General features: G+C 43.0%; 1 pseudogene; it reads left to right on the top strand.

Annotated features, from left to right (window-relative positions):
* The first annotated feature begins 1,356 nt into the window (after positions 1 to 1,356).
* Positions 1,357 to 25,974, top strand: LOC112264152 (annotated as a pseudogene).
* The last annotated feature ends 1,225 nt before the right edge of the window (positions 25,975 to 27,199 follow it).

Genomic DNA, 27,199 nt, shown 5'->3' with positions numbered 1-27,199 from the left:
ATCAAAAGGCACTCCTTCCATATAAAGGTGTTTTTGACACAAATGAAAACGCGTTAGTTTGTCACTTTCGCGAGGTTGGAGTAATAACATGTTCAACTACTTAAGACATTGGCTCGAATCTAGGATGAGCTTTTAGATTTCAAGAAAACTAAAACAACTAAGGAAGAATTGTATATTTGTCAATCCCAGCCTGGGCTGTTTGGTCTGTTTCGCAAGTGTTCCCGGAAGTCCCTTGATATTAGTCCCCTGGCTTTAAAAACTCTGCATCAACCCGAAACTGCTCAAAGCAACGCATGTTGCGCTTTATGGGAGGAGTTACACAGAAACGAGTCAATGTTAAAGCTGTGTTGCGTGTCGTAATGCGCTGACGTTTGACTGGCCCTGTCTACATGTGATAATTGAGCCGACAAAAACCAAAAGATGTCATATGCACTGAATTAAAACTATTTCTTATTGATTGAACAACCAGTTACAAAAAAAAATGAAATCAACAGTTAAGGAGCAGGTACGTTACCTGGTGTACTTTTCCGTCTTTGGCATGTGGGCAATGGCAGCTAGTGGCGACGGGTACATAGCTAGCTGCCTGCACATACTTAGCCTAATACATCACTTTTATATCAATACTTGATATATAGTCTGAAACATAGCAATGCAAATCAAGTTTTCCTTACAAGCTGGAATGTTAAGCGCAATTAAATGTCAACTTACCTTGCCGGTTGTCTGTGCGGTTGGTCTTTCAGTGTATGACATTTTGAGACAAAACATCGATAGGAAAGTATTGTTTACCCGACTTGTAGCCATATTCAGTGGTAAAGTAAAAATACTAACCTTAAATGATATTGTCAAAACTATACGATATATTTTCAAACAATATCCCAATAAGTAACTATTGACCCCCCCCCTACCCAATCACTATACCATACCAAATGTAATATGTCATAATAATTTGAGTATCCCGTTTACCATGTTACGTCTACCCTTTAGTCCAGGTTGAACTACTCAACTACTGAACTACTCAACTACTGAACTACTCAAATGAAGTTGAGCAGCGACTAGTGTGGGCAGACTGGAGATCCGATTTCACATAACTATGTTTTTTTTAAATAAAAAATGACGGATTTCAACATCCAAAGAATAGCATGCAATTTCTGAAATCTGTAGTCGTTCATAAATTATATGTTATGGGAAGTCGAAGCTCCAGGCCGTCTCACCGTAAATCGTGAAGTTGAGCAAAGTTGGCTAGCTTGCTATATTTTCCACCACAGCATAATCAATACATGTGTTGTATTAATATTACACATCATGTTTCTCACATTTTAAACATGGATCAATCTGAGTCTTCCAATTGTGAGGAAGATGAGGACCCGACCAGGGCCAAAGGGGGTAAGCCCGAGGTGGCCCAGGAAAAGGACTGGTTCCTCAGTCCCGTGCTGTGATCTGTACAAACCTCCCACCGCAGAGAAACTGAACCAACTGAAGGAGGAGGAGAGCCTCTTCCACTGCAGCCTGCTCAAGATGCAAGTGAAACCAGGGTTACAGTCGGGTGGGAGTCATGTTTTTTTGTGTGTAACAGTATAACTTTAGTCCGTCCCCTCGCCGGGCTCAAACCAGGGACCCTCTGCACACATCAACAACTGACACCCACGAAGCATCGTTACCCATCGCTCCACAAAAGCCGTGGCCCTTGCAGAGCAAGGGGAACCACTACTTCAAGGTCTCAGAGCGAGTGACGTCACCGATCGAAACTCTATTAGCGCGCACCACCGCTAACTAGCTAGCCATTTCACATTGGTTACACTCACCCCCATTTTGATCTCCCCTTTTCCGCAGTAACTTTAGTCCGTCCCCTCGCCCCTACCCGGGTTCGAACCAGGGACCCTCTGCACACATCAACAACTAACACCCACGAAGCATCGTTAAAAGTTAAAAGTTGATAGGGCCTGAATCAGGGCGGCTAGATGCTCTCTTTTGTCAGGCTCAGCAATCACTTGACTCATTGACTCTAAAAGTCTTCTGACAGGCTTCACAACTCTTCCAGTTCGAGTTCTCAAAGTGCCTTCACTGGGTCTCAGGACTGTATCAGTGAACTCAGAAGTCTGGCTGTTTCTGCGCTCTACCTCTCTCTGGTTACTCATTCTCTTCTTAGTAGATCCTATGCATACAAAGCCGCTGACTGGTGAACTTCTACTGCTGATGCCATCTAGACTGCTCACTGACGTTGTGTTTCTACTTGCGTCATCTTCAGAAGGATCACTTGAATCATCACCAGGCATCCTTGAGGAGCTTCCTGTGCATGAGTTAGCTGCTTGTCCCGAGATCATGTCCTTCCCTGGGCTTTGAGGATCAGCTTCTCTCATGTTTACTCCATCTTCCAGTCCCGAAGATTTTTGAGCTTCAGCTTCCGTGGGCCCCTCAGGGTTCTGGCCCTCGAGAATCCAGACAGCAGTCCTTCGATCCTCTGAATCCTCATCCACATCGAATACCGGCCTTTCATCACCGCTGTTTGCGTTTCTGTCCTCCTCTGAAGCAGTAGAGGCTACTGTGGACATCTCGTCTGTCTGTCCCACCGGAAGGAAGTTCACTGGCAGTATGAGGTTTCGATGAACTACCTTACTCTTCTTGGTAGTAGGATCTTCGACTCTGTAGATGTGCACAGACGGGTCTTTCCATGTGATCACATAGACCGTTGAATCCCACAAGTCGGCAAGTTTACCTTTCCCTCTTTCCTTTCGGTTTGCCAAGAGAACCCGGTCTCCAATCTCCAGGGCAGTACCATTCACTCTCTTGTTATATTGCCTTGCTTGCTTTTTCTGAGCTTCAGTGGTGTTGGCCTGAGCGATCCTGACAGCCTCTCGCAGATCCTTTTGGAATGAGTCAACATACTCGTCATGAGTCAACACGTCTTCGTTTTTCAAGGTACTTCCAAACATGATGTCCAATGGCAGCCGTAGAATTCGGCCGAACATCAAGAAGAACTGTGCGAATCCTGTCGTTTCGTGTGTGGTACAGTTGTACGAGAAGGTGAGCATCTGTATCATCTGGGACCATCTTTCTTTTGCTCTCACTGGCAACGATCGGACCATGTTACTGCGTGTGCGGTTGAATCTTTCCGTCTGACCGTTGCCCATAGGATGATATGGAGTGGTATGGGACTTTCTCACTCCTGACACTTGTAGCAGTTCTGCGATTAAGTGACTCTCAAAGCTTGCTCCTTTGTCAGAGTGTATCCACTGGGGAAACCCATAGACACAGAAGAACTGGTTCCATAACGTCTGGGAAACCACCTTTGATGTCTGGTTCGGGCAAGGAAAGAAAGGCATGTGCCAGCTTTGTAAAATGATCTGTGATGATGAGTACATCAACGCTCTCTCTATCCCTTCCTTCTGCTGACCAGAAGTCTATTAACACCAGTTCCAAAGCTGTGCTGGTCTGTATAGATTCCAACGGTGCCCTAGCCTCTGGCTCCACTGTCTTGCCAACCACACAGCGCTTACAGTAGGAGACATACTTCTTCATCTCCCCTTCCATACCAGTCCAGAAGAACCTTTGATGCCCCGCTCCTCCATTTCCTCCAACGTCTGCCTCAGTTTCTGGTAGTCGGATGGAGAGACCCACCTGTACGGCAGCCTGAAAGGCTTTTCATCTTTGAGTCGGATACGGTGGGTGACGTTCTTCGCTTCTCCACAGTCAAGTCGGTCCCTGGAGAAGATGCCTTCATACTGAGCAAAAAGGTCCACTAGTTTTCCTTTCCACATATCAGACACTTCACAGGACTCTATGTCAACTTCTGTTGCCCAACTCTTCCAACTTTTGTAGATACTCCTTTGTCCTTTTCCCACTAACTGAACATTCTTCCCCAGCTTGGGTGACATTCTGAAGAGCAGACTGGACCTTACTGGGGTTCTCAGCATGGCTGGAATAGAGCTGTAGGTCTTCTAGGGCTAGGCATGGGTGAACATCAGCCAACTTGGAGTTACGGCAGAGAACAATAGGGTGGTCCAACATGTTGATCACCTCTCAAAGGACATACAGTGCGTCCTATTAGGACATTTCTTGGTGCAGATCGTGCTGTAGTGACCTCTATGACTACAGTACTACCAACTGATAGTGGCACCTTTTCTTTCAGTTTTCCCCAGACCAAATGTTCAAGTTGAGGCATGAGAGTCACACTCTGCTTGAGCATTACGGTTCCCACTTTGTCTGGTATTTTGTCACCGTGCCAGTGGTTCACGTTGGCTGGCATGCTGAGTAAAAGTCCATGTGAATCTCCTTTGGCAGGTTTGGAGAGGCTGTCCAAATACCACTTTGTTTTCTTAACCTGTTGCATTATGTGTTTTATGGCGTTTTGTTGCATTATGTGTTTTATGGCGATCCAACTATCATACTGTCTGTCTGTCCAGGTACAACTAAAACAGTCACTGCCATCTTGCAATCTAAAAGTCATATTCATACTTAGGCTGTGCCTGGTTGCCCCCACAGCCTACAAGAACTACTTGAGTTGGCTTTCTAGAATCTGGTTTTATCACATTACATCTCAGAAGTGTGTCTTCAACTGACTCACTTAAAGTGCAGGTCATAGACCCACTATCTATCAGAGCTTGAAGTTCTACAATTTTTTGCACCATTACTGGATCATAGAAAAGACTGTCAATACTCTCTATTTTCGGATAAATCGCCTCGGTTTTCATTGTGTTTCCAGTCCTTATATCCGTGATGTTCTGTGGGGGTGTAACATGTTCCCCCACACTGCCCCCCTCTTGGTGTGAGCATGTTAGTTTAAAGCGGGCCCAGGAGGAGCCTCGGTAGTTGCCTCTCCAACTTGTTTTCTTGCTGGACATTCAAAGCCTCTGTGGCCTGTCCTGTGACACTTGAAGCAGAAGCCCTCCTTAAAGCAGTACGACTGAGTTGAATGGTCTGAGGCCTTACAAATTCTACAGGGACCAGCAGCTGTATTCGTTTGTGGCGTTCTGGCCGAAGTTCTCCTTTGATTCTGTTCCTGGGTTGACAGGAGCTTTTCCAGGAGAGAAATCACTTTGTTCAATGGAGCCTGATCACTGTTAATGGGTGTAGCTGAATTATCATGACCGACTGCTTGTTGATGAGTCATACACCAAGCGTCGGGCGTCATCACAACTTCTACCTTGGCAGTACATTGCGCGCTGTGTCTGGCTAACTGTTTGTCTCTGTGATGGCTGTCAATCATTGCCTGCAAATCTCCAAAGGTCCAATTTTCAATAGGCCTGCACCTAAGAGCGGCATATAATGCTGGATCAGGGCAGTGCTCTTTGCAAGCACTCATTGGCAAGGTCAATTGCTTTGTTCAATCTAACCCAATAATCCAAGCAGCTCTCTGACTGTCTTGGTAAGGTTTCATAGAAGTATCCTAATGGAATCGTTGACGAGATTGCTTCTCCAAAGTGCTGCCTCAAGATATTGTATATGGCTTCAGGGTCTCTGCTTATGTTAACAAGAGGGTTTCCACGGAGCCCAATTCTGACTGTCTTTAGCCCGGGACTATCCTGTATCTCTTGCCCCTGTTCTGATATACTGTATCCCTTCTTTTTCAAGTAAACTTGCATAAGTTCTTGCCATTCAGTCACTGTTCAGCACCCCGGAAGTGGGGTGGTTCTCTGACGTCTTACTTCAGAATTAGGTTGACCTTTGACCAATCAGGTATTTCTACTATTGGTTGGGGAGGGGGAGTGCTTGCACCAGCCCTTGCTAGACTAATTTCACTGCCCTGTTGTTTGACTAACTCTGCTAGGGCTTGCAATTGGGTTTGGTTTTCATTTTCACCCTCTATGGCTTTCTGGGACTCTTCACTGTTTACCGTTGCCTGGTTGGCTACTGCTAACATGCTCTGGTTGGCTACTGCTAACACTTGGCACTCTAGTATCGATTGCTAGGTATCTAAGAGGACTGGCTCTAGCACTATGTTCCACCATACTGGCCAACTGAGCTCCCCGCCCCACCCCAGTGGCAATACCTTGTGGATCTCTCACAGTAATATGCACATTGTTATCACCAACACCTGATATGTCTTTTCTCTCCTGTTCTGTAATCTCATACAACTGAGGAGTACACAAGATATTGTCCAAAGTTCACCTTGCCCTCAAATGTTCTAAACGTATGATGTCGATCCAGTTCTGTGTAGGGGTCCCCTGGCGATCTGCTGCAGCTGATCTGTTGATCCGGGTCACGGCACCAATCTGTCGTGGGTTTCTTATGTACCACAGGAGAACCAAGAAATGAAGAGCGACACCACGGCTGTCTTTTAGGCTTTATGTTGATCTGCAATAGTATTGTGAAAAGACAGGACAGGAACACATCAGTCTCCAATGCACCATCTGACAAGTTGTTCTTTCTCTCTCAGTGTTTTCTCAGACTCACACAATCACACTCATGCATAAAGCCATAATGTATACTATAAAATAATAACCAGTCCTTAATACAGAGAATGAATAATCTTAATTCTTAGACAATAGGACTATACCTGCAATAGTATTGTGAAAAGACAGGACAGGAACACAGTCTCCAATGCACCATCTGACAAGATGTTTTACAAAGGAGCATGAAGAAAGGTAAAACACATATCCTGTCTCACATCCCCAATACATTGCTAGGTGCTTTCAGTGTTGACAGTACCAAAATACAACAACTCATGTACAAAATACTGCAACATAAACAAGTTACAACGAGAAATCGCCTCTATTCCATTCAGACTGTGGAGGACCAAACTACATCTCCCATAATGCAACGCCAGCACCAGTCGGCAGCTCAGCTAACCATCTGCATCACAGAAAGGCATGGTAGCTAGCAACAGCAGCACTTTTAACACTCTGTAAACTATATTAATAACAACAATAAAACTCTGAAAGTTACATGTTTCAATAGTATCACACTCCCTTATAACAATATCTACAGCAGTAACCTTGGGATGTTTAATTTATTTCACGTTATGGACTTCTACAGAGGAGTAATCTGCAACATATACCTTTCTCAGTGTTTTCTCGGACTGAGGAGAACGGGAGCTACGGGTAGTACCAGGGTGTTAGTAGGTGACACAAGCAACCAGATGAAATAAAATACATTTAATGAAACAAAACACAAATATGTTAACATCATTCAGCTACTGTAGTTGCCTACCTAACATCAACAGGCAGCACCAGTAGCGCAACAATTAAAAATAGACACCAAAAGAAAAGTTCCTGGCGATCATAGCGATTTGACTCCCCCCTTCTGTCTTAACTTGGAATATTCCTGTTCGCTGGCTTTGGCCACTGACCCTCAACCTACTTATTCTGTTCTGCGTTGTGTACTATTCCAATCATTTGAAGTTTGATGGAATAACCATTTTATATCTACTACATGTGTTCAGGCATGCATGATCAAATCAAATGTTATCCGTCATGTACACAGTTTACTGACGGTATAAAAGGTCCAGTGAAATGCTTGCGTGCTAGCTCCATCAACACTTCAGTACAATGTCAATCAAAAATAACAAGTCATTAAATGAAGTTGGTATGCACAGTATAAATTATGAATGTGCTATATCAAATATGACTTTGTTACAAATGTAAAGTTAGTGTCTTGGTCGAACAGTTGAATAAATATTATATAATGGAACAATAGACACAAGCAAACACACAGTTAACGCGAAGGATTGAATGTATGGAGAGTCAGGGAAAAGTTACCCATGCCTGTATTTACGCACAGCAGCACATTTCAGGTCACTGAAAAAATGACAGCTACCTCCTATGCATATACATGTGTTAAAGGGCTACTGCACTTCCTGTTTTGGCCTCGTTTTAGATTTGGTTCATTATGAAATTCTAGCTGACATGCCTGAATTCAAACGTAAGTGTGGTTTGATGTGGGTGTCTATTGTGTGTTCACAGGTGGGAAGAGTTGGCCAAATTATTTAGCCAATTAGCTTCAGCCGAATAGTGTGACCGTGGCAAAGTTGGTTTGACTTTAGATAGCATATCTCCAGGCTAGTTATGCACCGTCAATAAATTGAACAATGTAAATTAGATTATTTTAGTTTGCTCATTAAATGCTTTCAATATTTGCATTTGAATTTTTACAGTTTATAGTTGTTTTGAGGTTAAGCCATTGAAATTTGGAGCTATTGGAATTTTTACATATTGCCCAATGTATATTGTGTAATTTATTGATGGTCCCTAACTAGCCACATAGGGATATCCAAAGTCAACCCAATTTTACCACTGGCATTACGATTGGGTCAAGTGCTGCTGCACTCCAAATTGATGATTTGGGCTGTGGGCAGGATTCAAACAAACCCAACCGTCCCAAATGTCACAACCACAAAACTCTGTTTTGGACGAGACTGACTTTAGGACCAAAATTATCCTATTTACACTTATAATAAATGTTTCTAGATGAGAAGTTGTTTTTTTAGGGGCATTAGCTATTTAACTCCATTTTATCTCTTTGCCGATGCCAACAGATGGCGGAACTGCTGAAGGAGGAACTGCAGATGGTTGAACTGCTGAAGGAGGTTATGTTGAGTGAGCGCAGGAAGCATCTGAATCGACTCTTTTGTCCAGAAAGTCACTGAGCAGCTCCACACTGTACCACAGACTCATGAGGTGGAGGAGGTATGTTAGTGACACTGTGTCCAGGGGATTAGAACTAATGGCAACTTGTTATATTTGGTCTGAACTCAGTGACCTCCATAAATGTTTCAATGCCAATCATCTTTTTTTTTCTCCAGCTGAGGGACCTGTCATGGTTGTCAGGGGTAGTACAGGTCTCCTTTCTCCTGGTGCCAAAGGCAGACAAAGGCAAGTTCCACATGGGCATCTACCCACTGGGAACTTGCACCAAACCAGACATCTCAGTCGATCTGGCAGTCACTATTCCTGCGGTACTTAACACCACAGTATTCACTCTGAAACATGGCAGTCATAATTCGATCATACAACAATAATGACATGCATCTATTCACATTTTCCTTCCAGGATGTCCTGCACCCTAAAGATGCCCTAAACCAGAGGTACCCACGGAAAAGGTCCTCTCGCGACATTGGGACCATGCGGTTTTCGTGTCTCCATGGCAACCGTCTCCGCCCCCTCCTGTTGCTTACCCCTCCAGGTACCTAGCAACATACTATAGAACTACACTGTAGCATCTGTTACAGAAGGGTGGTATAGGAATGGAGCCAAGTCATGTAGTCTATTTCACTGTTTTTGTTAACTCAAAGTCAAAGGTTTGTTGGCTTTGCATGCAACCCATATTTTAATTACATTTTTTATTTCACCTTTATTTAACCAGGTAGGCAAGTTGAGAACAAATTCTCATTTACAATTACAACCTGGCCAAGATAAAGCAAAGCAGTTCGACACATACAACGACACAGAGTTACACATGGAGTAAAACAAACATACAGTCAATAATACAGTATAAACAAGTCTGTATACGATGTGAGCAAATGAGGTGAGATAAGGGAGGTAAAGGCAAAAAAAGGCCGTGGTGGCAAAGTAATACAATATAGCAAGTAAAACACTGGAATGGTAGATTTGCAGTGGAAGAATGTGCAAAGTAGAAATAAAAATAATGGGGTGCAAAGGAGCAAAATAAATAAATAAATAAAATAAATACAGTAGGGAAAGAGGTAGTTGTTTGGGCTAAATTATAGGTGGGCTATGTACAGGTGCAGTAATCTGTGAGCTGCTCTGACAGTTGGTGCTTAAAGCTAGTGAGGGAGATAAGTGTTTCCAGTTTCATAGATTTTTGTAGTTCGTTCCAGTCATTGGCAGCAGAGAACTGGAAGGAGAGGCGGCCAAAGAAATAATTGGTTTTGGGGGTGACTAGAGAGATATACCTGCTTGAGCGTGTGCTACAGGTGGGAGATGCTATGGTGACCAGCGAGCTGAGATAAGGGGGGACTTTACCTAGCAGGGTCTTGTAGATGAAATGGAGCCAATGGGTTTGGCAACGAGTACGAAGCGAGGGCCAGCCAACGAGAGCGTACAGGTCGCAATGGTGGGTAGTATATGGGGCTTTGGTGACAAAACGGATTGCACTGTGATAGACTGCATCCAATTTGTTGAGTAGGGTATTGGAGGCTATTTTGTAAATGACATCGCCGAAGTCGAGGATTGGTAGGATGGTCAGTTTTACAAGGGTATGTTTGGCAGCATGAGTGAAGGATGCTTTGTTGTGAAATAGGAAGCCAATTCTAGATTTAACTTTGGATTGGAGATGTTTGATGTGGGTCTGGAAGGAGAGTTTACAGTCTAACCAGACACCTAGGTATTTGTAGTTGTCCACGTATTCTAAGTCCAGAGTAGTGATGTTGGACAGGCGGGCAGGTGCAGGAAGCAATCGGTTGAAGAGCATGCATTTAGTTTTACTTGTATTTAAGAGCAATTGGAGGCCACGGAAGGAGAGTTGTATGGCATTGAAGCTTGCCTGGAGGGTTGTTAACACAGTGTCCAAAGAAGGGCCAGAAGTATACAGAATGGTGTCGTCTGCATAGAGGTGGATCAGAGACTCCCCAGCAGCAAGAGCGACATCATTGATGTATACAGAGAAGAGAGTCAGTCCAAGAATTGAACCCTGTGGCACCCCCATAGAGTGCCAGAGGTCCATACAGCAGACCCTCCGATTTGACACACTGAACTCTATCAGAGAAGTAGTTGGTGAACCAGGCGAGGCAATCATTTGAGAAACCAAGGCTGTCGAGTCTGCCGATGAGGATGTGGTGATTGACAGAGTCGAAAGCCTTGGCCAGATCAATGAATACGGCTGCACAGTAATGTTTCTTATCGATGGCGGTTAAGATATCGTTTAGGACTATATGTTATATGTTTGTTAGCAAGTACCTATTCAGTTAATTGGTTGTGTGTCAAGGGTGATTCAATGATATGACTATTTCTCCATGGAAAGATTCCTCCAGTTTCATCTTGAGGCTCCAACCCTGCCATCCTCTGGGCTTCTTCAAGCCCAGCCTCTTCCACCCCCCCAGAGGAACAACATCCGCACTGACTGATACACTGGCTTGGAGAGCTCTCGGCCAGGTGAGGGGCACTACCCAAAGCCGAGCAGCTTCGATATATTTTTTCCTGTTCCAGTTCCATTCTGATCTGGAATGTTAATAATGTATACAGATGGTTACGGGATGAAAGCTCCTTGTTGATGGAGATAGTACACTGACTGGAATTATACAAGCAGTGCACTGGAGAGATGCTTCAGTTAAAATCAGACCTCAGCCTACATTCTCACCGATTCCTATTATGTGTGTTTGTGTCGAAATGAGTGAGCCTCCCCACTACAACAGCTCTGTTCTATGCGACATGCTCCCCGGGAACCACCTGCTGTTCCTGACTGCTGTGAGCTCCCAGTGTACTGCCTTTGCAGAGGGAGTAGCCCTGCTCAAAGTGTGGCTCGGACAGAGGGAACTGGACCAGGTTTGGGCCCCTGCGCCATCAGCTCCCTCTCTATCAACACCGTTTTATCAGGCTGAACCCAGCTCTTACACTACTCTCTCTCCTCCCGTCCCCAGGGAGCAGGGTGTTTCAGTGGTTTCCTAGGCTCCATGTTGCTGGCCTACCTCCTCTCCTCCGGCAGAGTCAGCAACACCATGACCACCTACCAGCTGCTCCTCAACAGCTTGCACTTCCTGGGTAAGACGCATGACGTCTCAATCTACCTGTCTGTTTGCTCCTACAGTTGGAGTAACATCGCAATGCCCACAATGCCCAGCCGCCCCTGTCCTTTGGCCTGCTGCTCAACCCAGAACAGGATGCCTCTGTACTGAAGAGAGGACCCCCTCCAGCTGGCAGCTGCAATCTAGGATCAGATTGTGTGTTGAGGCTGTGTGTTGTGGAAATACTGTTGCGCTATTCATCAACAACAACGACATGCTTGCTTGTAGGTTTCTTCTCAACAATGTGGACGTAATAGAATATAAGAATACAAACATAAAAGTAAATGGTACAATATAATGAACATTTTAGCATAAGTATAATACAGGAATGCACAATTTTTACACATGTTTTGGGGAAGGGGGGTTTGGAGGGCAAGTGTATTTTAAATTGTGCATTATTTAGCAATCATAATAAGAGTCTGGTTGCAACAGTTATAATGTGTGTGTGTGTGTGTATAGGGCTGTGGCGGTCATGACATTTTGTCAGCCAGTGTTTGTCTTGCAAATAACTGATGGTCTCATGGTAGTTTATCGATTTTAATAAACATAAACAAGTTTAGCAATTCCGGCTTCCACGCATAGCCTACAAGCCACTGATGGTCCTCATCAGCCGGATTTGGAACATCTACATTTTAAAAAGTTTCAAAAATCAATTTAATATAGCCTACACCATCACAATAAATCCATTATTTTAGAAACATTATGACATGCAGCCTATTTCAGAAGAACGGAATAGCACTTTCTGAGTCGTGCATTCAGACCCAGCAGTCAGACCCCCTTGACTGCACATTTTGTTATGTTACAGCCTTATTCTAAAATTGATTAAATCTATACACAATACCCCATAATGACAAAGCAAAAACAGATTTTTTGAAATATTTGCAAAAATTGAAATGGTACATTTACATAAGTATTCAGACCCTTCACTCAGCACTTTGTTGAAACACCTTTGGAAGCGATTACAGCCTCGAGTCTTCTTGGGTATGACGCTACAAGCTTGGCACACCTGTATTGGGAGTTTCTCATATTCTTTCCTGCAGATCCCCTCGAGCTCTGTCAGGTTGGATTGGGAGCGTCGCTGCATCGCTATTTTCAGGTCTCTCCAGAGATGTTCAAGTCCAGGCTCTGGCTGGGCCACTCAAGGACATTCAGTGACTTGTCCCCAAGCCACTCCTGTGTTGTCTTGGCTGTGTGCTTAAGGTTGTTGTCCTATTGGAAGATGAACCTTCGCCCCAGTCTGAGGTCCTGAGCGCTCTGGAGCAGGTTTTCATTAAGGATCTCTCTGTACTTTGCTCCGTTCATCTTTCCCTTGATCCTGACTAGTCTCCCATTCCCTGCTGCTGAAAACATCCCTACAGCATGATGCTGCCACTACCATGCTTCACCGTAGGGATGGTGCCAGGTTTCCTACAGATGTGACGCTTGGCATTCAGGCCAAAAAAGTTCAATCTTGGTTTCATCAGACCAGAGAATCTTGTATCTCATGGTCTGAGAGTCCTACCATAAAGGCCTGATTGGTAGAGTGCTGCAGAGATGGTTCTCCTTCTGTAAGATTCTCCCATCTCCACAGAGGAACTCTGGAGCCATGTCAGAGTGACCATCGGGTTCTTGGTCACCTCCCTGACCAAGGCACTTTTCCCCCAATTGCTTAGTTTGGCCCGGCGGCCAGCAAGAGTCTTGGTGGTTCCAAACTTCTTCAATTTAAGAATGATGGAGGCCACTGTGTTCTTGGGGACCTTCAATGCAGCAGACATGTTTTGGTACCCTTCCCCAGATCTGTGCCTCGACACAATCCTGTCTCGGAACTCTATGGACAATTCCTTCGACCTCATGGTTTGGTTCACTGTCAACTGTGGGACCTTTTTATATAGACCGGTGTGTGTCTTTCCAAATCATGTCCAATGAATTGAATTTACCACAGGTGGACTCCAATCAAGTTGAAGAAACTTCTCAGGGGGGAAAAAACGGTTTTCGCTTTGTCATTATGGGGTATTGTGTGTAGATTAATATTAATTTAAACCATTTTAGAATTAGGCTGTAGCGTAACAATGTGGAAAAAGGGAAGGGGTCTCAATACTTTTCGATTGCACTGTGTACACTTAATTTAGTCATTTATGCAACTTTAGTTGTGATACAAAAGCCTATATTTTTTAAAACATTTTTAATACCTTCTGAGGTTGCATGATGTGACTAATGATGATTTGATAAAAGGTGCATGAAGGCAAGCGTTCTGCTCTGTTTCTTGCACATGCTGCACACACTTTGTTCACATTATGACAAGCACTTGAAAATATTCTCACCCATCAGACTAGTCTAAATGTAATCTGTTTTTTACATAAGCCTGCTAATACGTGTGCGATTTTTTAAAATTTGATTTAGAATGGCTTCATGTCTGGAATAGCAAATGGAGGTTACGTGCAGTTACGTTTTTAATAAGCCAGGTAGGCTACACTGCTTGTAAAACAGATTAATGTGTTTTTAATTTTGAAATAATTGAGCAATAAATATAGCAGCACAACAAGGCTCGTGTTCTCTGTTTTCTTTTAAAAAAGGAAAAAAATCTGTCTGGTCACAATTCTGTTTTCACACATGATTGTGCAATGACTGGGTTTATAAGAACACATGTTTCACTAGGCTCTGTAGGCTATGGACTATCCAACCGTGTCCCAGGGGTCTTGGACCTTTAGACTATATGTTATTTAGCCACTTGTTGCGGTACAAACCTTATCAAAACATTTAGGCCTATGGGCTAGGCTACATGATGCATGCGGCTATGATTTTTAAAAATTAATTTTTAAATTTTTTATTTCACCTTTATTTAACCAGGTAGGCTAGTTGAGAACAAGTTCTCATTTGCAACTGCAACCTGGCCAAGATAAAGCATAGCAGTGTAGCAGTGTGAACAGACAACACAGAGTTCCACATGGAGTAAACAATCCCCCCCAAAAAATGCATGTTCTGTTTCTCGCTGGGCATCATTCACAGGTGATATTTTCACCCATCAGACTATCAATTTAGTCATCTCTTTACATATACTGAAACAATTGTTTTGATTTACAATGGCCATTATGCACCTGTTGCAACTGGGGCAGGGTAAAAAAACAACAACAACAAAAAACATGGCATCCATATGCACTTGAATTGCGACTGGAGGACGCTTTTCCCCCGTTTCATTTTCATGCCAGTCAAGTAGGCTACTCCAATTTGGTAAAACAAAGGCAATGTGCTTAATTATTAGGACATTTGAGAAATAAATATAGAAAGCTGATTGAGATCCTCTTTTTAATAGAGGCCATCATCTCTGTTTTCTCATGCAATTCCATAGCCTATAGAAACACTTAAAAAAAAAATCATTCCATGAGGAGCTGGCTCTTGCTGAACAACCGGCAGTAGTGGAAAAAGTAGCCAAATGTTATACTTGAGTAAAATTATAGATTCCTTTTTAATAGAAAGTTACTCAGTAAAATACTACTTCAGTAAAAGTCTAAAAGTATTTGGTTCTAAATATACTTAAGTATAAATCATTTCAAATTCCTTACTAATCAAAGCAGATGGCCCCATTTTCTTGTTTAAAAAATGTACGGGGCACGCTCCAACACTCAAACGATGCATTTGTGTTTAGTGAGGCTGCAGATCAGAGGCAGTAGGGATGACCACGTGTTCTCTTGATAAGTGTGTGAATTGGAATATTTTCCTGTCCTGCTAAGCATTCAAAATGTAATGAGTACTTTTGGGTGTCAAGGAAAATGTAGGGAGTAAAAAGTACATTATTTTCTTTAGGAATGTAGTGAAGTCAAATAGTAAAGTACAGATACCCCAGAAAATGACTTGAGTAGTACTTTTTAAAGTATTTCTACTTAAGTACTTTATTACACTGACAACAGGTGATCCTATTCCACTCAAACTCTGAATGCCAGGGCTCTCATGAAATGTTTGATTTGATTTGCATATGCATTGATGTCAGTGATTTAGAGGGACATTATAAACTGGGTGGTTCGAGCCTTGAATGCTGATTGGCTGACAGCCATGGTATATCAGACCATATACCATGGGTATGACAACATGTATTTAGACTGCTCTAATTACAGTGGTAACCCGTTTATAATAGAAATAAAGCACCTTGGGGGTTTGTGGTATATGGCCAATATACCACACCTCCTCATGCCTTATTGCTAAAATAGAGTGCTGAGTACTGGCCATTAGCAACTTGCAGCAAGTTTGGTAGGCTACTAATGACTGCATCAGAGCGCAGTTTTGCAGAAGCCTAGTTACCTTTACTCAACGGCCACATGGAATTTGACTGTGGTTATGATATGTAACAGGCTCCTTTCTCCTCTCCTCAGCCATGCAGACATACCAGAAACCTGTGTGAGGTACATTGGAGGGATGCTGGATGAAGTCATCAAAGTAGGGCATGAGGTTGGTCAGTTTTTCTGTAGTAGTGTGTCTTACCAGCAGGGGATGCTGGTGTGGTTTGATGACTCCCTCCATCCAAACCATATCTGAAACCTACAGCTGTGTGTGTGTGTGTGTGTGTGTGTGTGTGTGTGTGTGTGTGTGTGTGTGTGTGTGTGTGTGTGTGTGTGTGTGTGTGTGTGTGTGTGTGTGTGTGTGTGTGTGTGTGTGTGTGTGTGTGTGTGTGTGTGTGTGTGTGTGTGTTCCCCAGGTGTGCAGCACAGGTGAGGAGGAGAGTCTGAAAGTGGTGCAGTCCTATGATGACCTGAGCAGGAAGCTGTGGAGGCTGGAGGGGCTGCCTCTGTCCCTCACCTCAGTGCAGGGGTCCCACTCGGCCCTCCGCTATACCCAGGTGACCCCCCATTTAGACACACTCCAGGGTGTAGTTTCCCCTAGGTACAAATCTAGGATCACTGGATTGGTCGCCCAGTCCTAACCTTAATAGTGGGGGAAATGCAAAACTGTCCCAGGATCAACTTCAGACACAATCTACAGGCCTCATCTCCTCTTCAGCTTCATGCAGGAGATGGTCCATCATTTCAAAGTTTGTTTTGTACATTCTTCCTCCATCACACAGGTGTTCCCCTCCCCCAGTGCCCCTGAAGCTGGATTACTTGCTTTTAGACAGAGAAAAGTTGTCCCGGTTGCTGGTGCTCCAGGAGGACAAACCATGCCCTGTGTACATCGCGCCTGTCAAAGGTACCTCATCACACGGCATGTGTGTGTGTGTGTGTGTGTGTTCTTATGTACTATACAGACTAAACAGAAATGTGTTGTTGTGGATCCAGGGTATAATTCTGTTTTTTTTAGTTGTGTGTGTGTTCTACTATGAGCCCCTCTCTCGTCGCCTCCTGTTGTAGTGATCTGCCACATGGAGGGCAGTGGGAAGTGGCCTCATGACCGGGTGGCCGTCCGCCACATTAAAGCAGCCTTCCACATCGGCCTGGGAGAACTGCTGACCAAACACCACCGCTACACCTGCCAGCCCAGCCCCACACACCTGGACGTGTGGAAGGTAGGGGCGCCTGCCTGCTGTCTGTGGGGGTGGGAGCTGGCCTCGACATTAACGCTTTTCCGGGACAAGTAAATAGTCTGACAAGAAGAATATAGATTCAAGTTGTCGGGGAATGGACAATTAAAAAAAAAATAATCACAATCTTCAACAATTACTCTGATCAGAATTGGATCAGAGGCCAACATTGAATATAGATTTGAATATTATTCCAATGTACATACATAAAAAAGCCTACATGTGAAGGTGATGTGCATAGGCCTATTGGCTACAGCCTCATGTACCAACCGATGCTGACATGAGGGAGGTGCCAGAGAATGTAGACAAAAGTTAGACTATTAATTACATAAAAATCGACTAATCGGAGAGTCTTGTGACCATTTGCGCATCATCCATCTTGAATCTGAGCGTAGGCGGTAAGCATTTTGAAACTATTTAACCATAAAACTTGTTTTAAACAACCAAGTTTACGTAATTTTATGATGCGTGTTTTATAACAGTACCTTGTTTTAAGTGGCCTAGCCAAAATACGACCATAGAAATGTTAAGATAATTATTCATATACCATTGAAACTAGTTATTTTTTCAATGTTATTTTATTGTCCAGCAGCCAAAGGCAAAGTCCTAGTCAAATTACTAGTAACCTATGCTAGTTGATGCATCTTTAGAGCTCCCTGATTTCTTCATTTCTAAAACCGCTCGCTTTGTGCAGTGCGCATTTGAGAACGACGTTTTCACGCTAATTGTATTTTGGAACATTTGCACGTAGTTTACAGCCATGTGCACATTGCTGAACTTATACTATTAAGAGAGAGAGAACTTTATCAACATTTTAAGCTAAATTGTTTGATCTGCCTCATTGCTATAATTTGTGCACCGGCCTTCCCTGGAGGGAATTATTTTTTAGACTTAAATACTGTAGTATTTGGTTGTAATTGTAATGTACAATATTTTGTAGGCTTCAAAGGGTGGCCAACCATCCTCCGGGAGAGTCTTTTTTAAAGGGTCGTTGTTGTATTTTGAGTCATTTTTGTCTGATTCTCTACGGTAAAAAAGATTTAACGTATTTTATTTCGTGAAATGATTCCTTGCATCATACAACAACGCCCCTTTAAAGAGACTCTCCCAGAGGATGGTTGGCCGCCCTTTGTAGCCAATAAAATATTGCAACATTACAATTACAACCAAATACTATTTAAGTCAAAAAAATATTTTCTCTCCAGGGAAGGCCGCTGTACAAATTATAGCAATGGGTGTATGGTTAGAGGTGATGTTCATTCATGACTAGTATAGGTAAAGGAAAGCATAGGCCTAATGGACAAAAATGAATGGCAACTTATTGCCATTGGGTGAACCATATACACAATCGCGTATAGCACTCAAATGGGCTGCAGATGGTGCAAAACATATTGCAAATGGGACATGGCAAATACTGGGTGTAATAAACCAAAAATCCAAAAGGTGGCGAGCATGCTCCACTGTCTGAAACATATATGGGGAAATGGACAAAGTCACTTCTCAAGGGTGAAATGACAAACTTAAACTTGATAGAAAATGTGTTTTGGACCGATTTTATTTTTTTGGGGCTCCAATTATACATTTACTAAAGAACCATATTGATATAGATTTGTCTTATTTTTTTTTAAATTTAACTAGGCAAGTCTGTTAAGAACAAATTCTTATTTTCAATGATGGCCTAGGAACAGTGGGTTAACTGCCTGTTCAGGGGCAGAATGACAGATTTGTACCTTGTCAGCTCAGGGATTTGAACTTGCAACCTTTCGGCTGCTAGTCCAACACTCTAACCACTAGGCTACCCTGCTGCCCCAAACATGGCAAATGTAAGGCCTATGTTATATCCATATCAGGCATATAATAATGCAAATGTCCACTTGACACACATTATACTCCAAATGGGTAAAATGTCCATTTGCCATATATGATCATAGGAAGACAGTTCCGAACCCAAAAGTCAGTGAACCATGTCCAGATGACCAAATTATATAAACTCAGCAAAAAAAGAAATGTCCCTTTTTCAGGACCCTGAATTTCAAAGATAATTTGTAAAAATCTAAATGACTTCACAGATCTTCATTGTAAAGGGTTTAAACACTGTTTCCAATGCTTGTTCAATGACCAATAAACAATTAATGAACATGCACCTGTGAAATGGTCGTTAAGACACTAACAGCTTACAGACAGTAGGCAATTAAGGTCACAGTTATGAAATCTTAGGACACTAAAGAGGCCTTTCTACTGACTTTTAAAAACACAAAGAAAGATGCCCAGGGTCCCTGCTCATCTGCGTGAACATGCCTGACACTTTGTCCAACTCGATTTAGAAGCCAACTATCACATATTTCATAGTGCCTTCTTTTAAAACCGTTAAAAAACATAAAAACCTTAACACGTAGTTACATTCGAGCTGTGGGTCCCGTTCTGACATTGTGTATGCCTAGCCGAGGCGACCCCAAGTTTCGGCTCAATAGGTAATTCAGAGCCTGAGCAGTGCAGAAAATTCACTTTTTTCTGGGGACCCTATACGAGCTATTGGCCAGAAACTTGTCGGGTCCATTTCTATGGGCCGAGGCGGTTTCAATGCACCTAGTCATGTAATTCTCTGTCTTTTCGAAATGTTGTCATATTCTTGATGTTTTAAAATGAAATGAATATATTTCAAAGGGACAAGGCTGTTTCTCGTCCTGAGAACCTCCTAGAGCTACATAACTCACGGTGCACTACCGCTCTAGAACAGGTTTATAAAGTTTCAGAGCTCTAGGTCTGACAGTTCTTTGATGGTTTTTACGCCGGTAACATCTTAGCTTTGTGTGTGAGTTTTCTTTGAGGTCTGATGGGCAGTGTGAACACTTGTGACACTAGAGCATGTCTCTATGGGTGCTGTCTCTGTGTCCTGGGCTTATGGGGTGTTTTTTGGGGGGGGTCTCAAAATAATATTTGAAGTACACGGCTGTGTGAGTCTGTCTATTTGCAATATGAAATATTGTCATTGGCAATGTATAATATGGCAAATGGACACTGTCCATATGCAATATGAAAATGCACCTAACTTATTGCAGATGGACAAACTTCATACAGAAAATCGCAGAAATCATGTAGAGCTCCGAAACCTGCTTTAATGGATTCGCCTTAACACGCCTCAACTGGATCTATAATGTTTTTCTAATCCCAGAAAATGTGCATTAACTCAGAGCGTTGTGGCCTCGACTCCATATTGTTTCTGGGCTAAAAGTACATTTGGCTGACTCTCTGCTCACGAGTTTCATCTTTGAAGTCTGTTCCATTTATCAGAAACAGCCATGTCCATTTTGGTGATGAAATTTGCCATGTAGTCAGTCGCCATATGGTGGAATTCTCCGGTACAGCATAAAATAAATTCATTTTTTTATATCTCTGAAACTGAGTGTCCTGGAAACGTATTTGTTTTACTTCCCGGAAGACCAGGCCTTGGGGGGCAACCTGAGGCCGTCGCCTATTTTTTTGCGCACCCGTGGACGTCTCATAAGGGGCTGTCCATTTGCCATGTGAAATTTCTCAACCAAATGGCTATGTTCATTCATGACTAGTGTAGGGAAGCACTCTTATCAGGCACCTTGACTAACTGTGTGTGTGTGTGTGTGTGTGTGTGTGTGTGTGTGTGTGTGTGTGTGTGTGTGTGTGTGTGTGTGTGTGTGTGTGTGTATCAAGGATGGTTTGGCGTTCAGGATACAGGTAGCTTACCACCGGGAGCCACGTCCTGAGGGAGAGTGTGTCCAGAAGGACTCCTTATCATCAGGGACAACAAGGAGGCTCAAGCCCTGGAGATGGCAACCATACACCAGCCCCTACTCACCTGCATGGGTCAGGCACTACCTTTACACTGGAGCGCTCCTTCTATCAGCTAACATTAGCTCTACATATTCTCTCTCCACATCACTCCCTTTCAGCTAACACTTTAGCTTTAAACATTTTTACTCTCTCTCCCACTCAAACAAACACACGCATCTTAATGTTTGTGGTTGTGTGTTCTAGGCTCTAGCAACTCCACCCATACTTTGGGGCGGTGTGTCACCTGGCCAAGCGCTGGCGGGGACCTCTTCAGCGATGACATAAGAGGACACTGCTGACCTGCTGGTGGCGTCCCTCTTCCTGCAGCCGTCCGCCTTCACTCCTCCAGGGTAACTAGCTACCTGCATATCAGTCTATCGCTGACCCTTTCTCTCTCTCATGTACCACATGACTGATACAACCCCTCTCTCTCTCCCTCTTCTCTTTGTTCATCTACCCCTTCTTTCTCTCGTTCTTGCTGTCTCTTGCTCACTCTTGTCTCACTCGCTCTCTTGCTTTCTTTCTCTTGGTCTCCATGTCTCTTTCTCTTCCGGTCTCTTTCTCTCAGGTCTCCTCAGGTGGGTTTCCTTCGCTTCCTCCACCTTCTCTCCTCCCTTCGACTGGAGAAACAACCCCCGGTGGTCAACCTCAACAACCAGCTCACCGGTGAGCGCACACACACACAATAATATATTATATCTTATTAACATATACAGTGGGGATAACAAGTATTTGATAGACTGCCAATTTTGCAGGTTTTCCTACTTACAAAGCATGTAGAGGTCTGTCATTTTTAATCATAGGTACACTTCAACTGTGAGAGACACAAAAATCCAGAAAATCACATTGTATGATTTTTAAGTAATTAATGTTCATTTTATTGCATGACATAAGTATTTGATACATCAGAAAAGCAGAACTTAATATTTGGTACAGAAACCTTTGTTTGCAATTACAGAGATAATTTGTTTCCTGTAGTTCTTGACCAGGTTTGCACACACTGCAGCAGGGATTTTGGCCCACTCCTCCATACAGACCTTCTCCAGATCCTTCAGGTTTCGGGGCTGTCGCTGGGCAATACGGACTTTCAGCTCCCTCCGAAGATTTTCTATTGGGTTCAGGTCTGGAGACTGGCTAGGCCACTCCAGGACCTTGAGATGCTTCTTACGGAGCCACTCATTAGTTGCCCTGGCTGTGTGTTTCAGGTCGTTGTCATGCTGGAAGACCCAGCCACGACTCATCTTCAATGCTCTTACTGAGGGAAGGAGGTTGTTGGCCAAGATCTCGCGATACATGGCCCCATCCATCCTCCCCTCAATACGGTGCAGTCGTCCTGTCCCCTTTGTAGAAAAGCATCCCCAAAGAATGGTGTTTCCACCTCCATGTTGGGATGGTGTTCTTGGGGTTGTACTCATCCTTCTTCCTCCAAACACAGCGAGTGGAGTTTAGACCAAAAAGCTCTATTTTTGTCTCATCAGACCACATGACCTTCTCCCATTCCTCCTCTGGATCCAGATTGGCAAACTTCAGACGCGCCTGGTCATGCGCTGGCTTGAGCAGGGGGAGCTTGCGTGCGCTGCAGGATTTTAATCCATGACGGCATAGTGTGTTACTAATGGTTTTCTTTCTGCCGTGTAGTTCTGGGCTGATCCCTCACCTTCCTCATGATCATTGATGCCCCACGAGGTGAGATCTTGCATGGAGCCCCAGACCAAGAGTGATTGACCGTCATCTTGAACTTCTTTCATTTTCTAATAATTGCACCAACAGTTGTTGCCTTCTCACCAAGCTGCTTGCCTATTGTCCTGTAGCCCATCCCAGCCTTGTGCAGGTCTACAATTTTATCCCTGATATCCTTACACAGCTCTCTGATCTTGGCCATTATGGAGAGGTTGTAGTCTGTTCGATTGAGTGTGTGGACAGGTGTCTTTTATACAGGTAACGAGTTCAAACAGGTGCAGTTAATACAGGTAATGAGTGGAGAACAGGAGGCTTCTTAAAGAAAAACTAACAGGTCTGTGAGAGCCGGAATTCTTACTGCTTGGTAGGTGATCAAATACTTATGTCATGCAATAAAATGCAAATTAATTACTTAAAAATCATACAATGTGATTTTCTGGATTTTTTTTAAAGATTCCGTCTCTCACAGTTGAAGTGTACCTATGATAAAAATAACAGACCTCTAAATGCTTTGTAAGTAGGAAAACCTGCAAAATCCGCAGTGTATCAAATACTTGTTCTCTCCACTGTATGTATCATATCATATTCATACATTACAAAAAAAGAACCAATGGGGTTGTTCTCTCTCTCTCTCGCTGATGTGCTTCATATGTAGACTTACTTTTCCCCCACTCTCTCTCCTCACCCCACACTCTCCTCATCCCACACTCTGTCCTGTCCTCATCTGTAGCGGCTGACGACACTGAGATCAAGAATGACTTCATCGTCTCCAGAGTTTCTGCCTGTCATTTTCGTTGCCACGCCCAAAGACAAGAAGCTGCCAATCTGGACCAAACAGGCTCCATCTGAACAGGTTAGAACATGGACACACATCCAGTATAGTCACTAGTACAGTCATCCAATAGCATTGTACACAACAGCCCATTGTACACAACATAGTAACAGACTCAGACTTGAAAGAGAAGAAATAGAATACAAACTTGTTTCAAATGATTGAACTGCGGTGCACTAACTCTCACACTGTCAAAGACAAGCAAAAAAAAAATCCCGTCTGTGTATTGAGTAGTATAGTCAAGGCTCTAAAGTGCGACCATTTTGGTCACATATGCATCTAAATATTTTGCTGTGCTACCTACAATTGCAATTTTGGAGCACCAGTGCACCTACAAGAGAAATTACTCAGATAATATTTTTTTCTAATGATTATACTTCACTCCACTGTTGTTTTCCGAGTGCCCTAGAGAAAAGATTGAGTGAATATTCGTTAGCATCATGGTTGGACCATTTTTACAATAGCAAAAAATGTATTGTTTCTTGCCCTATCAGTCCAGAAGATATGACCCAAATTACCCACACAACATTTTTTTTTTCCTATAGTGGATTACATGTCTGCGTTTTTACTTTCATAAACCATGTCTCGGGCCATTCTTAAGCTGTAACGGCGTTCGTCTGTTGAAGGAGAGTCGGACCAAAATGCAGCGTGGTGGTTACTCATGTTCTTTAATGAAAAAATAGCGATACATGAAAATAACTAAATAAATACAAAAACAACAAACGAAACGTGAAAACCTAATTACAGCCTATCTGGTGAACACTACACAGAGACAGGAACAATCACCCACAAAATACACAGTGAAACCCAGGCTACCTAAATATGGTTCCCAATCAGAGACAACGAGAATCACCTGACTCTGATTGAGAACCGCCTCAGGCAGCCAAGCCTATGCTAGACACACCCCTAATCAGCCACAATCCCAATGCCTACAAAAAAACCCAATATGACAACACAATAAACACATGTCACACCCTGGCCTGAACAAATAATTAAAGAAAACACAAAATACTAAGACCAAGGCGTGACATAAGCTACTCGTGGGTCATTCATTTACGCCTTGTTCAGTCATGTTACCTCATTAGCTAGCTAGCTAACAACCGGATAACTTTACCAGTATATTCAAACATTTTTACACTTTTAGAAGTTGGGAGCACCAGTTTTACCAATTTTTTTTTGTAATTTAGAGCTGTAACTATAGTAAATCTAAAAGTAGAGGTGCCATCATAAACAGTGGAGTAGAAATGAATTACATGGTCTTGTTAGTCGGCAGTCAGTTTCCCTATTCTTGGACCCTTCCTCAAGGCACACTGCTCTCCTGCGTCACACTTTTGGAGGGTCCACTCATATCGTTATCACTATTACTACTTAGTAAAAATGGTAAAGGTAGATATGATGTATCTCACTCACCATAGGCAACTGGCTGTTTCTTTTCATGATACGGACCCCTATTTCTTTTGAACTTTTCAAGCATCTCTTATAAATCACTCATCTGTAATGCCATGCACATTCCGTTTGTGATGTTATATCACCAATACAATATTACATTAATTCAAAATGGGATTAAGATTTTTTTTTCTCAATTCATGCTGTTATAGACATACAATGGATATGGCTTATATGACAATAAAAAGTGAATTTAATGCTCACCAATTTGCTTTTTGTCCCTGTCCACTTCCGGAAGGAAATCAGTTGAAGATATTTTTTTCATGTCTGCTGTTTGATAGAGTACGTTGAGAAATGTGGCAGCACACCGCAACATGGGGTGATAAAGCCAGCAGCTTCCCATCTCTCTCATTTAGCTTCCCAGCTCCACCTCAACCACTTGATTACAATGCTCAAACCAGCTGTTCTCCAGACCTGGCATCTTTTTATGTGTTTCTGTCGAAGAGCTTCGAATTCAATAGTCCTACCTCGTGACGTGCAGAAGAAGCGTCATAAACGAACATGTTCATGTGCCTGAGGAAGAACTTGTGCGTTTGCGCCATCTGCCACTTTCACATTGATGGCAAATGTGCACTTTAATTTTGGAGCACTGCAGTGCACCCACAGTGAATGAGACAGAAACATAGATTGAAATGCACCAAGGCTGCACGGTGGGACTTGCTTAATCAACTTATTAATTGAGAGGCAGATTGAGCCGAAGCACACAGGCACACGTATCAATGGAACAGCTATTAATTGTTCCATTGAAGCCCAAAGCCTTCAGCCCACTGCCTTCCAAGATAAAGACAGAAAAATCTCAATTTCTGCTTATACATTTCTTTGTGTACCCCCCCGGTCATGTGTCTCGCCCTGTTCCAGACCTCACAGATGGTGGCTCATCGTGTTGAGGTGAGTGGGGAGGATTCTCACACTGTCCCCAACGTGGAGGCCATCAGGGTCATGGGCCAGGGTCTGGTCAAGTCAGTGGAGGCAAGGACCGGTGAATGGGTGGTGTGGACTGAGCACGTGCGCAAACACGCACACCCTCGCACACACAAACACGTACGGTAATTGTATTTTAACTTAAACAATCACATTTTGAAATGGATTACCCCGTAGCCAGCAAAACGTGTCCACTCGTTGACACCTTTTTGTCAAAATGAAATCAACATGTTGTAACACAGATAGTCATTGTGTGCTAAACGCAAGCCATGCACATTTACTGGATAAAATAAACGTTGTAAGAAGCTAACCATGTGATGTCTTTGTTTTCGCTGGTGCTTTAACCCCGTCTCTGTTACTGTGCTCCGTATGTATTGGGACAGTGACACATGTTTTATCTCAACTCCAGTCTCAACTCCAGCACTTTTGGATTTGAAATGATACAATGATTATGACATTAAAGTGCAGACTGTCAGCTTTAATTTGAGTTTTTTTTTCATCCACAGTGGGTGAATCGTTTAGAATCTACACCACTTTTTATACATCGCCCCCTTCATTTTAGGGATCAAAAGTATTGGGACATTCACTTGTGTATTAAAGTAGTCAAAAGTTTTAGTTTTTGCTCCCATATTCATAGAACACAATGATTTATATTACGCTTGTGACTACACTTTGTTTGGTTGCATTTCCTGTTTATTTTGGTTACGTTTCAGATTATTTTGTGCCCAATAGATATGTCAATATGGTCCTTTCGGAGTCACTTTTTATTGTAAATAAGAATAGAATATGTTTCTAAATACTTCTACATTTAATTCCGGATAAGAATAAGCTCCAGTAAGATGGATAACTATTGAAAGATGGCTGATATGCAGTTTTCTACACGGTGCAACCTTTTGGTAGCGTTTGTATATCTTTGGAAAAGACACCACATTTACACAGATTTGCATGACCTCCAAATATATCATACTTTGACTAAAACAATGACTTATTGACATACATTGTTGTCGAATCAGGAGAGAAACACCATGTAGTACATCCTCCTGTAGTAGTACATCCTAGCCATGCCAGGCTTTCTGTACCAGGGGAGGATGGCTCATAATAATAGCTGGAACAGAGGGAATGGTATCAATCGTATGGAAACCATGTATTTGATACCATTCCACCAATTCTGCTCTAGCTATTACCACGAGCCCACCTCCCCAATTCAGGTGCCAACAACCTGTGCTCTGTACATAGATTTTTAGACTAGTGTAACCAACACAGTGTATGAGCCCAGGTCTCCTGCGCACCAGAAAAGCATAGGCCTGCTAAACTGAAGCCTAGGCATTGACTCTGGGAGCCAAAGCAACTCTTC

This window comes from Oncorhynchus tshawytscha, linkage group LG12 (genome assembly GCF_018296145.1).
Source record: "Oncorhynchus tshawytscha isolate Ot180627B linkage group LG12, Otsh_v2.0, whole genome shotgun sequence".
NCBI classification, from domain to species: domain Eukaryota; kingdom Metazoa; phylum Chordata; class Actinopteri; order Salmoniformes; family Salmonidae; genus Oncorhynchus; species Oncorhynchus tshawytscha.
The sequence above is the reverse complement of the archived record's forward strand: the minus strand, read 5'-3'. Positions and strand labels throughout refer to the sequence as shown.